This window comes from Rosa chinensis, chromosome 5 (assembly GCF_002994745.2).
Source record: "Rosa chinensis cultivar Old Blush chromosome 5, RchiOBHm-V2, whole genome shotgun sequence".
NCBI classification, from domain to species: domain Eukaryota; kingdom Viridiplantae; phylum Streptophyta; class Magnoliopsida; order Rosales; family Rosaceae; genus Rosa; species Rosa chinensis.
Genome location: NC_037092.1, coordinates 49943253 through 49959378, shown reverse-complemented (window position 1 = coordinate 49959378; position 16126 = coordinate 49943253). Strand labels below are relative to the sequence as shown.

At 37.5% G+C, this 16126-nt stretch overlaps 1 non-coding gene across 1 annotated transcript; it reads right to left on the bottom strand.

Moving 5' to 3' along the window:
- Positions 1 to 866: 866 nt before the first annotated feature.
- LOC112168513 lies at positions 867 to 973 on the bottom strand. The gene has a single exon (XR_002924275.1). It is a non-coding gene; the product is annotated as a small nucleolar RNA R71 (small nucleolar RNA).
- Positions 974 to 16126: the final 15153 nt, after the last annotated feature.

The following is a 16126-nucleotide window of genomic DNA, read 5'->3' as shown; positions in this document are numbered from 1 at the left end:
TAACATTAGAATCTTTGGGCCGCACGTCTAAACCTTGACTTAACGACTACTTATTTAAGTTGATTACTTCGAAAGTTGTAGAAGATTGTAACTAACCACTATAAATTTTCGTTGACCATGTGTATACTTGTATATATGTGACGTTTTGGTGTGTGTACCTTGGTCCACGTCTTGTTTATATTTTACTAACTTTATTCTTTTGTTCTACTACAGATCAATGAATGTCTGGATCGTCTGAACCACCCAAGTACACCAAAACGCCCCTCCACGTCATCCAAGATAGACTTGAGAGATTGAAGAAAAACTCGGATCTCTTTGACGTCCAAGTTACCACTCCCCTTCAATTTCGTGAGCTTCAAATAGATAGTGAAGGGAATAGAGTAGAGGGAGGATCAGAAGCTTCTGACACTTCAGTTGTTCCATCACCACACCAAACGCCACCTCAATCACCTCGTGCACTCTTAGTCATTCAACCACCACCACCACCAATGGCTCTCACCATCAGGCAACTTTCTACATCCGTCATCCCACCTGGTGGCGTCCCTACTTGCATAACCTACCCTGCTGCAGCTGAGGGGTTAACAGCTGATTTTGAGTTGAAGTCTGGATTGCTTCATCGTCTTCCTACATTCCATGGACTCTCTATGGAAGATCCCAACAACCACTTGATGGAATTTCAGTTCATCTGCACTAGCATGAAGCCTCAAGGAGCTGATGAGCATATTTTGAAGTTAAAAGCCTTCCCATTTTCGTTGGCTGACAAGGCAAAGCAATGGCTTTATGAGTTGCCAAGTGGACGGATTACATCTTGGGCTGATATGATGAAGGCGTTTCTTGAGAAGTATTTCCCTACATCTCGCATCATCATGCTTAGGAAGAAGATAAGTGGAATTCAACAAGGGCAAGATGAGTCCTACGCAGATTACTATGAGAGGTTCAAGTCTCTCACCACTCAATGCCCTCAACATGGCATGAAGGATGAGACCTTGCTCACTTGTTTTTATGATGGGCTCACCAACTTGGAAAGAGACATGCTAGATGCAGCTTCTGGTGGATCATTTGTTGACAAGGAACCTGCGGCTGGAATGGTTCTGATTGAGAATAGGGCCTTGAATCAACAACAATATGGAAGCTCTAGGCCCAAATCCACCACCACACGTGAAAGGGTCCATGAGGTAAGTACTTTAGCTCAATTGGAGGATAAAATTAACAAACTTACTTCTCTTGTGTCTCAGGGAGCGCATGGACAAGTTATGGTGTGTGGAGTTTGCTCAATGCAAGGGCATGTGTCTGATCAATGCCCTCAACTCATGGAAAGTGGAGGACAGGAAGGTGTTAACGCCATAGGTTTCCAACAAGGGTACCAACGTCCTAGGAATGATCCTTACTCGAATACCTACAATCCTGGATGGAGGGATCACCCCAATTTTCGTTGGAAGGACAATGACAACGTTCAAAGTGCACCTCAAGGGTTCCAACAACGTCCTCAAGGCTTTTATCAAAAGCCTCAACCTCCTAACCCTACTCCTTTCAATTCGAATTATAATTCAAATGCTTCTTCTTCTTCTTCTAATGATGAATTGATCCGAACTCTAACCAAATCTACTCAAGCTTTAATTGCAGGTCAAACTCATCATGGGAATCAGATCAATGCCATATCCACGGATGTGAATGAGATGAAGAAGCAAATGAGTCAAGTTGTGGAGTTTATGGGTAAGTTTCATGAGCAAGGAAAATTACCAAGTGGTACCATCCCTAATCCTCACTTTGAGCAAGCAAAGGTCGTCACTACAAGGAGTGGTAAGACCCTTGTAGACCCTCCAAAGCCTCCTAAGAAGGTTTCAACGTCAACATTAGAGGAGGAGGAGGACCCTGCAACGTCTAAGGCTCATGTGACACCTCCTACTGCAGAACCGAAACCTAAAGGACAAGTTTCTAACTCTTTCAATTCGGTTATTACTAATCCATCTTCTTCTCCTTTGCCTTTCCCAAGCAGATATGCTAAGTCCAAGAAGGATGAAGCCGAAAAGGCCATCTTGGAAACTTTTAAGAAAGTGCAAATCAACATTCCTCTCCTTGAGGCCATTAAGCAAATTCCTAAGTATGCAAAATTTTGAAGGAACTTTGCACCACAAGGAGACAAAACCGTGAGAGAGAAGTGGTGAAGGTAAGTGAGAACGTCTCAGCTGTGCTTCAACGCAAAATGCCTGACAAGTGTAAGGATCCAGGGAGTTTTTCTATCCCTTGTGTTATTGGAACCACTAGATTTGAAAATGCCATGCTAGACTTAGGTGCGTCTATAAATGTTATGCCATATTCTGTTTATGCATCTCTAGGTCTAGGTGAACTTAAACATGATAATGTTATTATTCAATTGGCAGATCGATCTAATGCATACCCTAAGGGGTTAGTTGAGGATGTACTTGTGCAGGTGGGTGAGTTAATCTTCCCAGCTGATTTTTACGTCCTAGAGATGGAGGAGCCTTCTCCCAAGTCAACGCCACTTTTGCTAGGTCGTCCCTTCATGAGGACGGCTAGGACTAAAATTGATGTGTATTCTGGCACCTTGTCAATGGAATTCGATGGAGAAGTTGTTGGCTTCAACATTTTTGAAGCTATGAGGTATCCCCTAAGTGATTTTCAATCATGTTTTTCTATTGATATACTTGATGAACTTGCGCAGAAATTCATGGAGATTATGGAGGATGATGCCATGGCTTCAACCATTGCAAGTGGCGTTGGCATTCTTGAAAATGGCGTCACCATACCTAAGGAAGAGCTCACGGATTCTTATGAATCTATCCACCTAGAAAACGTTGCTTCTCTTGAGGCAACGTCCTATGTAGGTAGGTCAAGTCCTTCTTTTTCACTTTCCATCTCTACTAATAAACCTTTACCTTCAGTGATCCAGGCACCTACCCTAGAACTAAAGCCATTGCCAGATCATTTGAAGTATGTTTATTTGGGAGATAAAGAGACATTGCCTGTAATCATTTCATCATCCTTGACGCCAACTCAAGAGGACAAACTTGTGGAGATGCTTAAGAGACACAAAACTGCAATTGGTTGGACCTTGGCAGATATCAAGGGAATTAGCCCTACCACCTGTGTCCATAGGATTTTGCTTGAGGAGGGAGCTAAGCCAACTAGGGAGGCTCAAAGACGATTGAATCCACCCATGATGGAAGTTGTGAAGAAAGAAGTCATCAAGCTTCTTGATTGTGGCGTCATATACCCTATTTCAGATTCTAAGTGGGTTTCACCAGTTCAAGTTGTGCCAAAGAAGTCTGGAATAACTGTTGTGAAGAATGCAGAGAATGAGTTAGTGCCTCAGAGAACTGTGACTGGACATCGAGTTTGTATTGACTATAGGAAGCTCAACGCCACTACTAGGAAGGATCACTTCCCTTTGCCATTCATTGATCAGATGCTTGAGAGGTTAGCTGGCCATGAGTTTTATTGCTTCTTGGATGGATATTCTGGTTACAATCAAATCGCCATTGCTCATGAGGATCAAGAGAAAACGACCTTCACTTGTCCTTTTGGAACGTTTGCCTACAGAAGAATGCCATTCGGACTATGCAACGCCCCAGGTACGTTTCAAAGGTGCATGGTAAGTATCTTTTCTGATTTTATTGAGAAAATTATTGAAGTTTTTATGGATGACTTTTCTGTCTTTGGTAAAGATTTCGAAAATTGCTTAAGTAACTTAGAATTGATACTTGTACGTTGTGAAGAAACTAACCTTGTTTTAAATTGGGAAAAATGTCACTTTATGGTTAAACAGGGAATAGTTTTAGGGCATATTATCTCTAAACGTGGAATTGAAGTAGATAAAGCTAAAGTAGATCTTGTTAGATACTTACCATACCCCACAAGTGTGAGGGAGGTCCGTTCTTTTCTTGGACATGCAGGTTTCTACAGGCGCTTTATCAAGGACTTCTCCAAGATTTCTAGGCCCCTATGTCGTCTACTTCAAAAGGAAGTGGCGTTTGAGTTTGATGAGGATTGCAAGAAGGCATTCAACACTTTGAAGGAGCTTCTAACGTCTGCACCAATTATGCTTCCACCAGATTGGTCTCTACCCTTTGAGATCATGTGTGACGCCTCAGATTATGCCATTGGGGCCGTGCTAGGACAAAGAAGGGACAAGAAGCCCCACGCCATCTACTATGCTTCTAGGACCCTTAATGATGCTCAACTCAATTACTCTACAACTGAAAAAGAACTTTTAGCTGTTGTTTTTGCCTTAGAGAAATTTCGATCTTATTTGTTGGGTACTAAAGTTATTATTTATTCTGATCATGCAGCTCTTAGGTACCTGATGTCAAAGAAGGAGGCAAAACCTAGGCTAATTCGTTGGATACTCTTGCTTCAAGAGTTTGACGTTGAGATCAAGGACAAGAAGGGCTCTGACAACGTTGTGGCTGATCACTTGAGTAGGCTAGTGAGTGAAGAGGACGCCATACCCTTAGTGGAGATGTTTCCGGATGAACAACTCTTCGGAATCCAGGTAAGTGAGCCTTGGTATGCAGATATTGTTAATTATTTGGTGTCCAAAACGTTCCCTAGTAATATGCTAAGTGTTCAACGTGATAGACTTAAGTTTTTAGCTAGACAATATGTTTGGGATGATCCTTACTTGTGGAAATATTGTTCTGATAAATTGATAAGGAGATGTGTGCCTAATAATGAACAAAAAGCTATACTTGAGTTTTGTCATTCTAAACAATGTGGTGGTCACTTTGGCTCGGATAGAACTGCTAGGAAGGTGTTGGAATGTGGTTTTTATTGGCCTACTATATTTAAAGATGCATATAATTTTTGTATGACATGTGATAGGTGCCAAAGAACTGGTAATTTAGGACCTAGAGATCAAATGCCTTTAACTCCTGTTATAATAGTCGAAATCTTTGATGTTTGGGGTATAGATTTCATGGGTCCTTTTCCTTCATCTAATGGGTTCCTTTATATTCTCTTGGCTGTTGATTATGTTTCTAAGTGGGTGGAAGCGAAAGCCACCAGGACTAATGATTCTAAGGTTGTTGCAGAGTTTATAAAGTCTAATATTTTTAGTAGGTTTGGCATGCCTAGAGCACTCATTAGTGATGGAGGTTCTCACTTTTGCAACAAGACCATTGAAGCGTTGCTTAGGAAGTATCATGTGACCCATAAGGTTTCAACGCCTTATCATCCTCAAACAAGTGGACAAGCAGAAGTTTCAAATAGGGAGATCAAGAGGATACTTGAGAAAACCGTGGGTCCTTCAAGGAAGGATTGGAGCCAACGTTTGGAGGATGCTCTTTGGGCATATAGGACGGCTTTCAAGACACCAATTGGGATGTCACCATTTCGTTTGGTGTATGGGAAACCGTGTCACTTACCTGTGGAGTTGGAGCATCGAGCTTGGTGGGCAATCAAGACATTCAACATGGAATTGGATGAAGCTGGACTTCATAGGAAATTGCAACTCAATGAGCTTGAGGAAATTCGGAATGATGCCTATGATAGTGCACGGATTTACAAGGAAAAGACAAAGGCTTTTCATGATAAGATGATTCGTGGAAAGACCTTTGTAATTGGTCAAAAAGTTCTTTTATTTCATTCTAGATTGAGACTTTTTCCTGGTAAGTTACGTTCTAGATGGGTTGGTCCTTTTATAGTTACTAATGTCTTTCCTCATGGTGCTATACAGATAAAGAGTCATATAACTGGAGCGGAATTCAAAGTGAATGGACATCGTCTTAAGCCTTACTATGAGGCGTTTGTGGAGCATAATGTGGAGGATGTACCCCTCCAAGAGGCGCCACAACCAGAAGAGTAAATGAAGGTGCAAGTCTAGGCTGAAAGACTTTAAACATTAAGCGCTGCATGGGAGGCAACCCATTTCATCCGTAGCTGTGGAGGAGCCATCAACGCAGATTTGCATTCTTGAACTCTTCCCTTCTCTTTTATTTTCGAGAACTTTGTCTTTGTTGATACGCTCAAAGCAAGCATATAATTTAACCCTAGAAATATCATTAGTAGTATAAGCAAGTAGGGATCGTTCTATTCCGGGGATTGAGGGTACACCTGTCAATGTAAGACAATATAAACAATTAAAATAAAACAAAGTATAATATTTACACATATAAACACTATTCACGAAATTAGGGGGGTTTTAGGTTTTTGGTTTTTCGAAAATTAAAGAGAATTAAAACTAAGTATAAACAAAAACACAAATACAAGAATGATATGTAAGAAACAAAGATTAAAACCAAGTTCATGATTGAATTCGAATTAACTTCATATTGTTCTTCCAAGTCATGTGAAAGGAGTTGATCATGTGAAACATTCGAAAGCAAACGATTTCCCATATTTTACTTTTCAACGCTAATTAATCTAAATGAAAGCACATAGATTAATCCTATCAAACATGTAATCAAACCCTAGAAAGCTAGTCAATCATACATGTTCAACGCAAGAAGTTCAAGGAAAGGCTATCAACTCAAGTGTACAACTTAGTATGAATAAGTTCACCTAATTGCAATCCTCTTCAATTGAATTCGATTTTTGTCCAAAACCTTTACTACTTTGATTCAAGTTTACACAAAACGAAAAGTCGATTTCATGTTCTTAAACCTAGCACCAATTATATCAAAACCCTAAGTGTTTGCAACCACATAAGATTAAAATACAAAAGTTATCTATAAAGCAAATTCAATCGAACAATCACACATAAGCAACTATGGAATCACAACATAGAAATCGAAAATCCTTTATTCAATCATAAAATTTCAGATTATAAACCTTGTTCAAACATCAATGTCAACTAGAAACAATTCTCACGAAACAAAGCAAGATTACAAAGAAAGAGGTTGAATTACACCGTGAGATGGAGATGGGGATGAAGGATGAAACGTTATGGATTCTTGAATCTCGAAAGCAAGCTTCAAGGTGGAGGATGGATGATGATGCTCACGGCTCCTTCTTCTTCTTCTTCTCCCTTGCTTGAAACGTTGAATGCACTAGAGGATGGAGAGAGCTTTCGCGTAGAGAGAATTTTCTGAATTATGGGGTGGTAAAACGTCTAGCATAGGGGGAGTATATATAGGGGACGTTGGCCTTGGTCTCCAAGTCTTCATGAATCTTCTATTATTTTCCAAGGAATTATCAGAAAATGCCACATAACTTCAACCAATCACAAATTGCCATGTAAGCCCTGGTGTGTCATCCAACCAATCATAAGCCTTCAAAATAAGTCCCAAATATATTATTGCCGAATATCCATGAATTAATTCTGATTTTCTTCTTTATTTTCGGCCAAAATTGCTTTAGGAATTGTAGGAACGAATCTGGACTTGTTTTGAACCTTTTCTTCCTTAAATCTCTCCATGGACTTCCTTTAATGTCTCCCCTTGATTTTCTCTTGATTTTCATGACAAAATACAGATTTTATTCCTCATTTTCGTCCAAAATATATTGAGGGGATTTAGGAGCGAATTTGGACTTGTTTTGAGCTTTTTCTTGTTGCACAATCCCTTGAAACTCTCCCTATAATATTTCCAACGTTTTTCCTTGATTTCTTCTTGATTTTTCACATTATCTTCATGATTTCCCATGGAAAAATCAGATTTAATTCCCAAAAATATCTCCATTTCGTCACAAAACCCTAATTCCATGGGCTTTTACGGGCCTTGATCCATTTTGCCGAAAATCCAACTCAAATCCGTAAAGTTCTTGGGCCTCGTTGCTTCAACTTCAAGCCTTTTCATCCTCCAACGCAAAACACATTATTTTTCCATTTCTTTTTCATGGTTGCGTTGGAAACTTGCTAGGGAAGCCTTCCTCCATTTCGTAGGATTTCCTGGTTGGACTAGGAAAGCTTATTTCTTCATTTCTGCTCAAATGTGTGGGCCGTTTTCTCTCATATTCGTTCGTCTTGATGTTCGCAAGCTCCTCTTTCCATTCGTGTATTCATTTCCACTTTTTAGCTCGGAGGTCCTGAAAATAGAAACTATACTTAAAATAGAAACTTTCTAAAAAAATGAAAATAGAAACTTACTAAAAATGAAAAATAGAAACTTTCCTAAACTGAAAAATGGAAACTTGCCAGAAATGAGAAATGAAAACTACAGAAATGGAAACTTTCTACAATAAGGAACTTTCCCAATCAAAGAATGGAAACTTTCCAAAACAGGGATTTTTCAAGGAAATGGCGCAGAAAAATGTAGGGAAATGCAGTTAAAACGTCGCATTAAAATGCTCCTATCAAATTCCCCCACACTTAGCTTTTGCTAGTCCCTTAGCAAAATCACAACACAGACACGACTACGACTCAACAAAAATTAAAGACTTGACACATAACAGACTCCATTGCCCTTCAACTATTTGTCTCAGCAATCTCTTACTTTCACAATACCAAGATTAGCACTTCACCAAGAATCAATGTTTAGGCATTCGAGAGTTAATTAAAACACATAATTTACATATACACAAGTAGGACTTGGTTGTAACAATGGTGATGGTTTCTTTTAAGCACGTTTCAAACAAGTATGATTCAAATCCTCACAAGGTATATCCACTCTTTCTTCTCTCAGATCATGGCAATGCTTAAAAGCTTATACACTCAAGTATATGTGAAAGATAGCAAGTATATCACATAATGTAAGAAACGAAAGCACATGTATAATTTTCTTTAAAGATCTCATGAAGGTTACCAACTACTTGCACAGATGGACCCAAGCCATAGGTTCAACTCTTGTAACTCATCTCCACATCAAGGGCTGTCCCATCTTAAGGATCAAGAAGGTCTTATCAAGGGTTGTAATGGGGCCATGGCTCAAGGTTTTAAGAAACAAAGGATAAGGAATTTAACAAAGTGTCCTAAAAACCTAGCAGAGCTCATGCAAATGTAGAGAGACCTCAAGAAATCCACCAAGGCATTGCAAAAACGTCACTTTCCCTAGAGGTAACATAAAAGGGGCCTAATGTCTTCATGTTGGGCCCAATCTTCATTGTAACTTCCCTTGAACTATAGTGGAATGGACAAAGGCCAAATTTTTCTGTAGTGGGCCTTCAGTTCAAAGTAAACTCCAAAATCATTAAGTATGGGGGACTAAAATCCATAAACATACATTTTTCTTTCTTTTCTTTAGCCGTACACATTTTTTTTTTTTTCCTTCATTTTTTTCACGGCTTTCACATATTTTTTTTTTAATTTTTATGGACAAGTCTACCCCCACACTTGAACTTTCACCTCTTCTCAATTTTCATCCTTAGCACCAAACCCATGTAGTAAGTCTCGAAAGATAGCTCTACCAAGTTTTTAGAACAGAGGGTAGGATTGTAACTATACTAAGCTTCATGGTTAAGGGTTTTAAGGGTGATGAATGAAAAGGCTTAATGTAGGCTCAAAGGGGCTTATCTAGGGGAGTCCCACGACGGGCACAATTAGGGACACAGGTTCATATGGCAATGGTGGTAATTCCTAGGGTGCCTCTATCCTTTCCAGAATCAGGGCCATGTATTGATATAACGTTTCAACAAGTACAATAGTGAATTCTAGCATTCTCTAGTCCATCAAACTTAATCTATGGCAAGTAATCAATCAAATGAAAGAATAATGAGATCATCAAAACATCGCCAAGAAAATAAGAATATATTTTTCATTTCACTCCAAGAAAAAGGGACATGGGTTCAAATATCTCACATGGGCTTTTATGAATCAAAACTCATCTTAACATGCTCATATTTTCTGTACCAAAGTCACTAAATCCATATCCACTACAAGGCACATATTTTTCATATATCTCAATTAACCAAAGAATACCATGTTTAAGTCATCTCAATTTTGTGATCCTCTTTTAGTCATGATTTCAGAGATATAGAATCATCCTAGACAGTTGAAAGGGCATCCTAAGACTCAAAACAAAAACAAAAGCAACGAAAATTTTTAAATTTTTGACATTTTTCAATTTTTTTGTATTTTTCAATATATATGACTCAAAACAAAAGTATAAATCCCTTCCCCCACACTTAAATATTGCATTGTCCTCAATGTAATCAATCATAAGCATGCAATGAAACAATTAAGCATATAGGGATGGAATTTACGAAAAGAGCTACTAAATTCAAAAAGAAAGATGAAAAGAGAGAGAAATAGGGAAGGAGAAATCAAATCTGCGTGTGTAGACTCCTTCACAACGACTTCTGAATTGGGTTGCCTCCCAAGCAGCGCATGAATTTAACGTCTTTCAGCCAGACGGACCTCCACTAAATAAAGTTAGTGACTATACAATAAAAGAAATACAAATTAATGATTTATACAAAAAACGTCACTATTCACTATTCACTTTTTTTTTTTTTTTTTTTTTTTTTTTTACGAAAATACTTACAAAATTTTTTATTCTTTACAATTATTTTCAACACTTAGGTACGGGAACAGGGAGTCTCGATGTGCAATGGGACTGAAACAGCTACCCTTTTCAAGACTATGTTTAATCCAATATACCTTAGTGAATCACAACATTTTCGTTTGTTACAAATATCATTGATATCAAATTAAATTCCAAGTGGTAAATCAAGTGGACGTGCGGCCCAAGTATAGTCGTCTAGACACAAAGTCCCTCCTACATCCTTTGGGCAACCTTACTGAAATGGCCAGGTAGGGGAGGACGAACACGAGAGACAAAATCCATTTTGGCATGAGCTAAGCCCATTTGTAAGCACTTCTGGATTCAAAAACCGTCATGATCGTTGTCCCCTTCCTAGACACCATCCCACATAGGCTATACTTACTTGGATGAAAAAGGTCCTAAGTGTGAAGACAGTTCAATGAATGTTAATAAAGGCCGCCCTCAACCTTAAGGGACCTGGACTAGGTACCAATAAGGGGTTTAGGCCAATATTAATAAACACGACTTCACCTATTCCTTCTTTAATTTACAACTCACAATTAAAATTTGTGTTCAATAATATAAATAACAACCTAAGTAATTAACTAACTAATTAACTAATTTTCGAGAATTACAAACAATTAACAAGTAATTTTTTTTTTTTTTTGAACACAACATATAAACAAAACAAATATTCACATATTTAACAAGTGATTTTTCAATCCCCGGCAACGGCGCCAAAAATTGATACGCTCAAAGCAAGCATATAATTTAACCCTAGAAATATCATTAGTAGTATAAGCAAGTAGGGATCGTTCTATTCCGGGGATTGAGGGTACACCTGTCAATGTAAGACAATATAAACAATTAAAATAAAACAAAGTATAATATTTACACATATAAACACTATTCACGAAATTAGGGGGGTTTTAGGTTTTTGGTTTTTCGAAAATTAAAGAGAATTAAAACTAAGTATAAACAAAAACACAAATACAAGAATGATATGTAAGAAACAAAGATTAAAACCAAGTTCATGATTGAATTCGAATTAACTTCATATTGTTCTTCCAAGTCATGTGAAAGGAGTTGATCATGTGAAACATTCGAAAGCAAACGATTTCCCATATTTTACTTTTCAACGCTAATTAATCTAAATGAAAGCACATAGATTAATCCTATCAAACATGTAATCAAACCCTAGAAAGCTAGTCAATCATACATGTTCAACGCAAGAAGTTCAAGGAAAGGCTATCAACTCAAGTGTACAACTTAGTATGAATAAGTTCACCTAATTGCAATCCTCTTCAATTGAATTCGATTTTTGTCCAAAACCTTTACTACTTTGATTCAAGTTTACACAAAACGAAAAGTCGATTTCATGTTCTTAAACCTAGCACCAATTATATCAAAACCCTAAGTGTTTGCAACCACATAAGATTAAAATACAAAAGTTATCTATAAAGCAAATTCAATCGAACAATCACACATAAGCAACTATGGAATCACAACATAGAAATCGAAAATCCTTTATTCAATCATAAAATTTCAGATTATAAACCTTGTTCAAACATCAATGTCAACTAGAAACAATTCTCACGAAACAAAGCAAGATTACAAAGAAAGAGGTTGAATTACACCGTGAGATGGAGATGGGGATGAAGGATGAAACGTTATGGATTCTTGAATCTCGAAAGCAAGCTTCAAGGTGGAGGATGGATGATGATGCTCACGGCTCCTTCTTCTTCTTCTTCTCCCTTGCTTGAAACGTTGAATGCACTAGAGGATGGAGAGAGCTTTCGCGTAGAGAGAATTTTCTGAATTATGGGGTGGTAAAACGTCTAGCATAGGGGGAGTATATATAGGGGACGTTGGCCTTGGTCTCCAAGTCTTCATGAATCTTCTATTATTTTCCAAGGAATTATCAGAAAATGCCACATAACTTCAACCAATCACAAATTGCCATGTAAGCCCTGGTGTGTCATCCAACCAATCATAAGCCTTCAAAATAAGTCCCAAATATATTATTGCCGAATATCCATGAATTAATTCTGATTTTCTTCTTTATTTTCGGCCAAAATTGCTTTAGGAATTGTAGGAACGAATCTGGACTTGTTTTTGAACCTTTTCTTCCTTAAATCTCTCCATGGACTTCCTTTAATGTCTCCCCTTGATTTTCTCTTGATTTTCATGACAAAATACAGATTTTATTCCTCATTTTCGTCCAAAATATATTGAGGGGATTTAGGAGCGAATTTGGACTTGTTTTGAGCTTTTTCTTGTTGCACAATCCCTTGAAACTCTCCCTATAATATTTCCAACGTTTTTCCTTGATTTCTTCTTGATTTTTCACATTATCTTCATGATTTCCCATGGCAAAATCAGATTTAATTCCCAAAAATATCTCCATTTCGTCACAAAACCCTAATTCCATGGGCTTTTACGGGCCTTGATCCATTTTGCCGAAAATCCAACTCAAATCCGTAAAGTTCTTGGGCCTCGTTGCTTCAACTTCAAGCCTTTTCATCCTCCAACGCAAAACACATTATTTTTCCATTTCTTTTTCATGGTTGCGTTGGAAACTTGCTAGGGAAGCCTTCCTCCATTTCGTAGGATTTCCTGGTTGGACTAGGAAAGCTTATTTCTTCATTTCTGCTCAAATGTGTGGGCCGTTTTCTCTCATATTCGTTCGTCTTGATGTTCGCAAGCTCCTCTTTCCATTCGTGTATTCATTTCCACTTTTTAGCTCGGAGGTCCTGAAAATAGAAACTATACTTAAAATAGAAACTTTCTAAAAAAATGAAAATAGAAACTTACTAAAAATGAAAAATAGAAACTTTCCTAAACTGAAAAATGGAAACTTGCCAGAAATGAGAAATGAAAACTACAGAAATGGAAACTTTCTACAATAAGGAACTTTCCCAATCAAAGAATGGAAACTTTCCAAAACAGGGATTTTTCAAGGAAATGGCGCAGAAAAATGTAGGGAAATGCAGTTAAAACGTCGCATTAAAATGCTCCTATCATTTGTTTTAGGTTTCTTTGCGTTAACTCTTATGCCATGCTTGATTGATGCTTTGTATGCTTTATACTTGTTTATACATTGAGGACAATGCATGATTCAAGTGTGGGGGAAGGATATAACGTTTCACTTTGTTTTTAGGAGCTAGTTTTGTGGTTATAAAAAAAGAAAACAAAATAAAAAATCGGAAAAATCAGAAAATAAAAAGAAATTTGCGTTAACTTTGTTTTAGGTTTTGTGTTATATGTTTTGGTTTTTATACTTGTGTGTTTTGTTTGTTTGGTTATTGTTAGAGTCAAAATGATTTTTGGGTAAATATCTTCTTCATCGTAGGCGCATCCAATGGGATGTGATGTCTAGGTTCAGTTTGGATATGAGAAGTGCTAGCAAAGGGTCTCGTCCCCTGCTAAACAAGTGAGCTGAGCTCCGCCAAAATCGTTCCTCTCTTCACCTGGTCATGTTCCAAAGGAGTTACCGAAAGAAGAAGGGAAATAACCCTAAGTCCAAACGTTTTTTGTCATGTTTGTGCGTCATTTATATGTTGTTTTTGTTTTGTTTTGTGATCGAGTCTTAGGATGCCCTTTTAATTGTCTAGGATGAGCGTATATCTCTTAAATTAAGGCCAAAAGAGGATCACAAGATTGAGATAATGTTTGATGATATTCTTTGGTTAATTATGATGTATGAAAAGCATATGAATGTGTAGTAGATATGGTATGTGCGTAACTATGGTACAGAATATGAACATGTGGAAGACAAGTTATGATTCATAATAACCCTTGTGAGAATTTGAGCCATGTGCCCTTTCTTTGTTGAGTGATTAAATGAAAAATGATTATACTCTTATTTTCTTGGCGATGATTTTGTTGATCTCATTATTCTTTCATCTTGATTGATTACTTGCCAGAGATTAAGTTTGATGGACTAGAGAATGCTAGAATTCACTGTTATACTTGTTGAGACGTTTATGATAAATACATGTCCCTGATTCTGGAAAGGATAAAGGTACTTACTTAGGATTTTACCACCATAGCCAAATATAGCCTGTGTCCCTAATTGTGCCCGTCGTGGGACTCCCCTAGTTTAACCATTTTGAGCCTACATTGAGCCTTTTCTTTCATCACCCTCAAAATTCCTTAACCTTAACCCTAGTATAGTTATATCTTTACCCTTTGTTCTAAAGACTTAGTGGAGCATATTTTTGAGACTTTGCTTGGAGTTTTGGCGTCAAGGAAGAATTTTGAAGACATGAAGAAGTTCAAGTGTGGGGGTAGACTTGTCCATATGTAATCTTTGTATGTTATTGCCGAAAAAGAAAAAAAAAAAAAAAAAGAATGAAATCGTAAAAAAATTATCAAGAAAAGAATATTTCGGCAATTAAGAGAAAATGTGTGATATTGTTTAAGTGTTTATGGATTTTAGTCCCCTATACTTGGTGAATTTGGAGTTTGTTTTAAATTGAAGGCCCATTGTTGAAAATTTTGGTCTTTGTCCAATTCATTTGTTCGGAAGAAGGTTAGAATGAAGTTTGGGCCCAACATGATGGTACTTGGCCCTTTTATAAGCCTTTGAAGGATACTTAGCGTTTGCTATGCTTGGTGGATTCGAAATATGGTCTCTCTACATCTACAAGTGCTCTACTAGGTTTTTAGGATACTTTGTGATTTCCCTATCCCTTCGTTTCTTTTAACCTTAAGCCTTGGCCCCATTACAACCTTAAAGTGTAAGACCTCTTTGATCCTTAAGATGGGACAGCCTTTGATCTGTGGAGATGAGTTATAACTGTTGAACTTATGGTTTGGGTTCATCTGTGCAAGTAGTTGATATCTTTCATGAGATCTTTTGAAAAAATGAATATATGTGCTTTCGTTTCTTATACATATGTGATTTACTTGTTATTCTTTCACATATACTTGAGTGATAAGCTTTTAAGCATGAGCCTTGAATCTGAGAGAAGAAAGAGTGATATATCCATGTGAGGTTTGAATCATGATTTGTTTGAAATATGTTGAGCTACACCCATCACCATTGTTTACCCCCAAGTCTTACATGCTTATATGTGGATTATATGTTGTAATTAGCTCTTGAATATCTTGAAGATGTGATGCTTGGTTAAGTGATAATCTTGGTGACTTGAAAGTATGAGATTTCTGAGACAATATGTTAAAGGGCAATAGATGTCATTGTGTGTCAACGTTTTTGAGTCTTGAGTCTTTGTTTTTCGTTTTCTATACTTAGTGTTTTTCGTTGGTTTCTTTGTTTTGTGTCTTAGTCTTTTTGGTTTGTTATGTTGATTTTGCTAAGGGACTAGCAAAAGCTAAGTGTGGGGGAATTTGATAGGAGCATAAAATGCGACATTTATAATGTTTAAACCCTATATTTTGCTAAGATACTTCCTTTATCTTGATCAATTTAACTTAGTTAGTGTTTTACAGGTGTAAATGGAGTCTCAAAGTCCAAAAACGTCTAAGGAAGGCACAAGTGGCGCAGAAATGGAAAGAAATGAAGAAATGGAAGTTTTCCCAGTTTGACTAGGAAAAGGAATCCTAGTTGGAGTAGGAATCAGAAGTTGACTTGGATTCAAACTCTTAAGTCGCGGAAATTAGAAGTTCTACTTGAATAAGGAAACCCAATTCTACTCAGATAAGGAATCCTAGTGTGATAAGGAGTCCCTGTTGGATAAGGATTACTCAAGAAGGTTCCGGAAGAGTGTAGAAGAATCGCAGAAAAG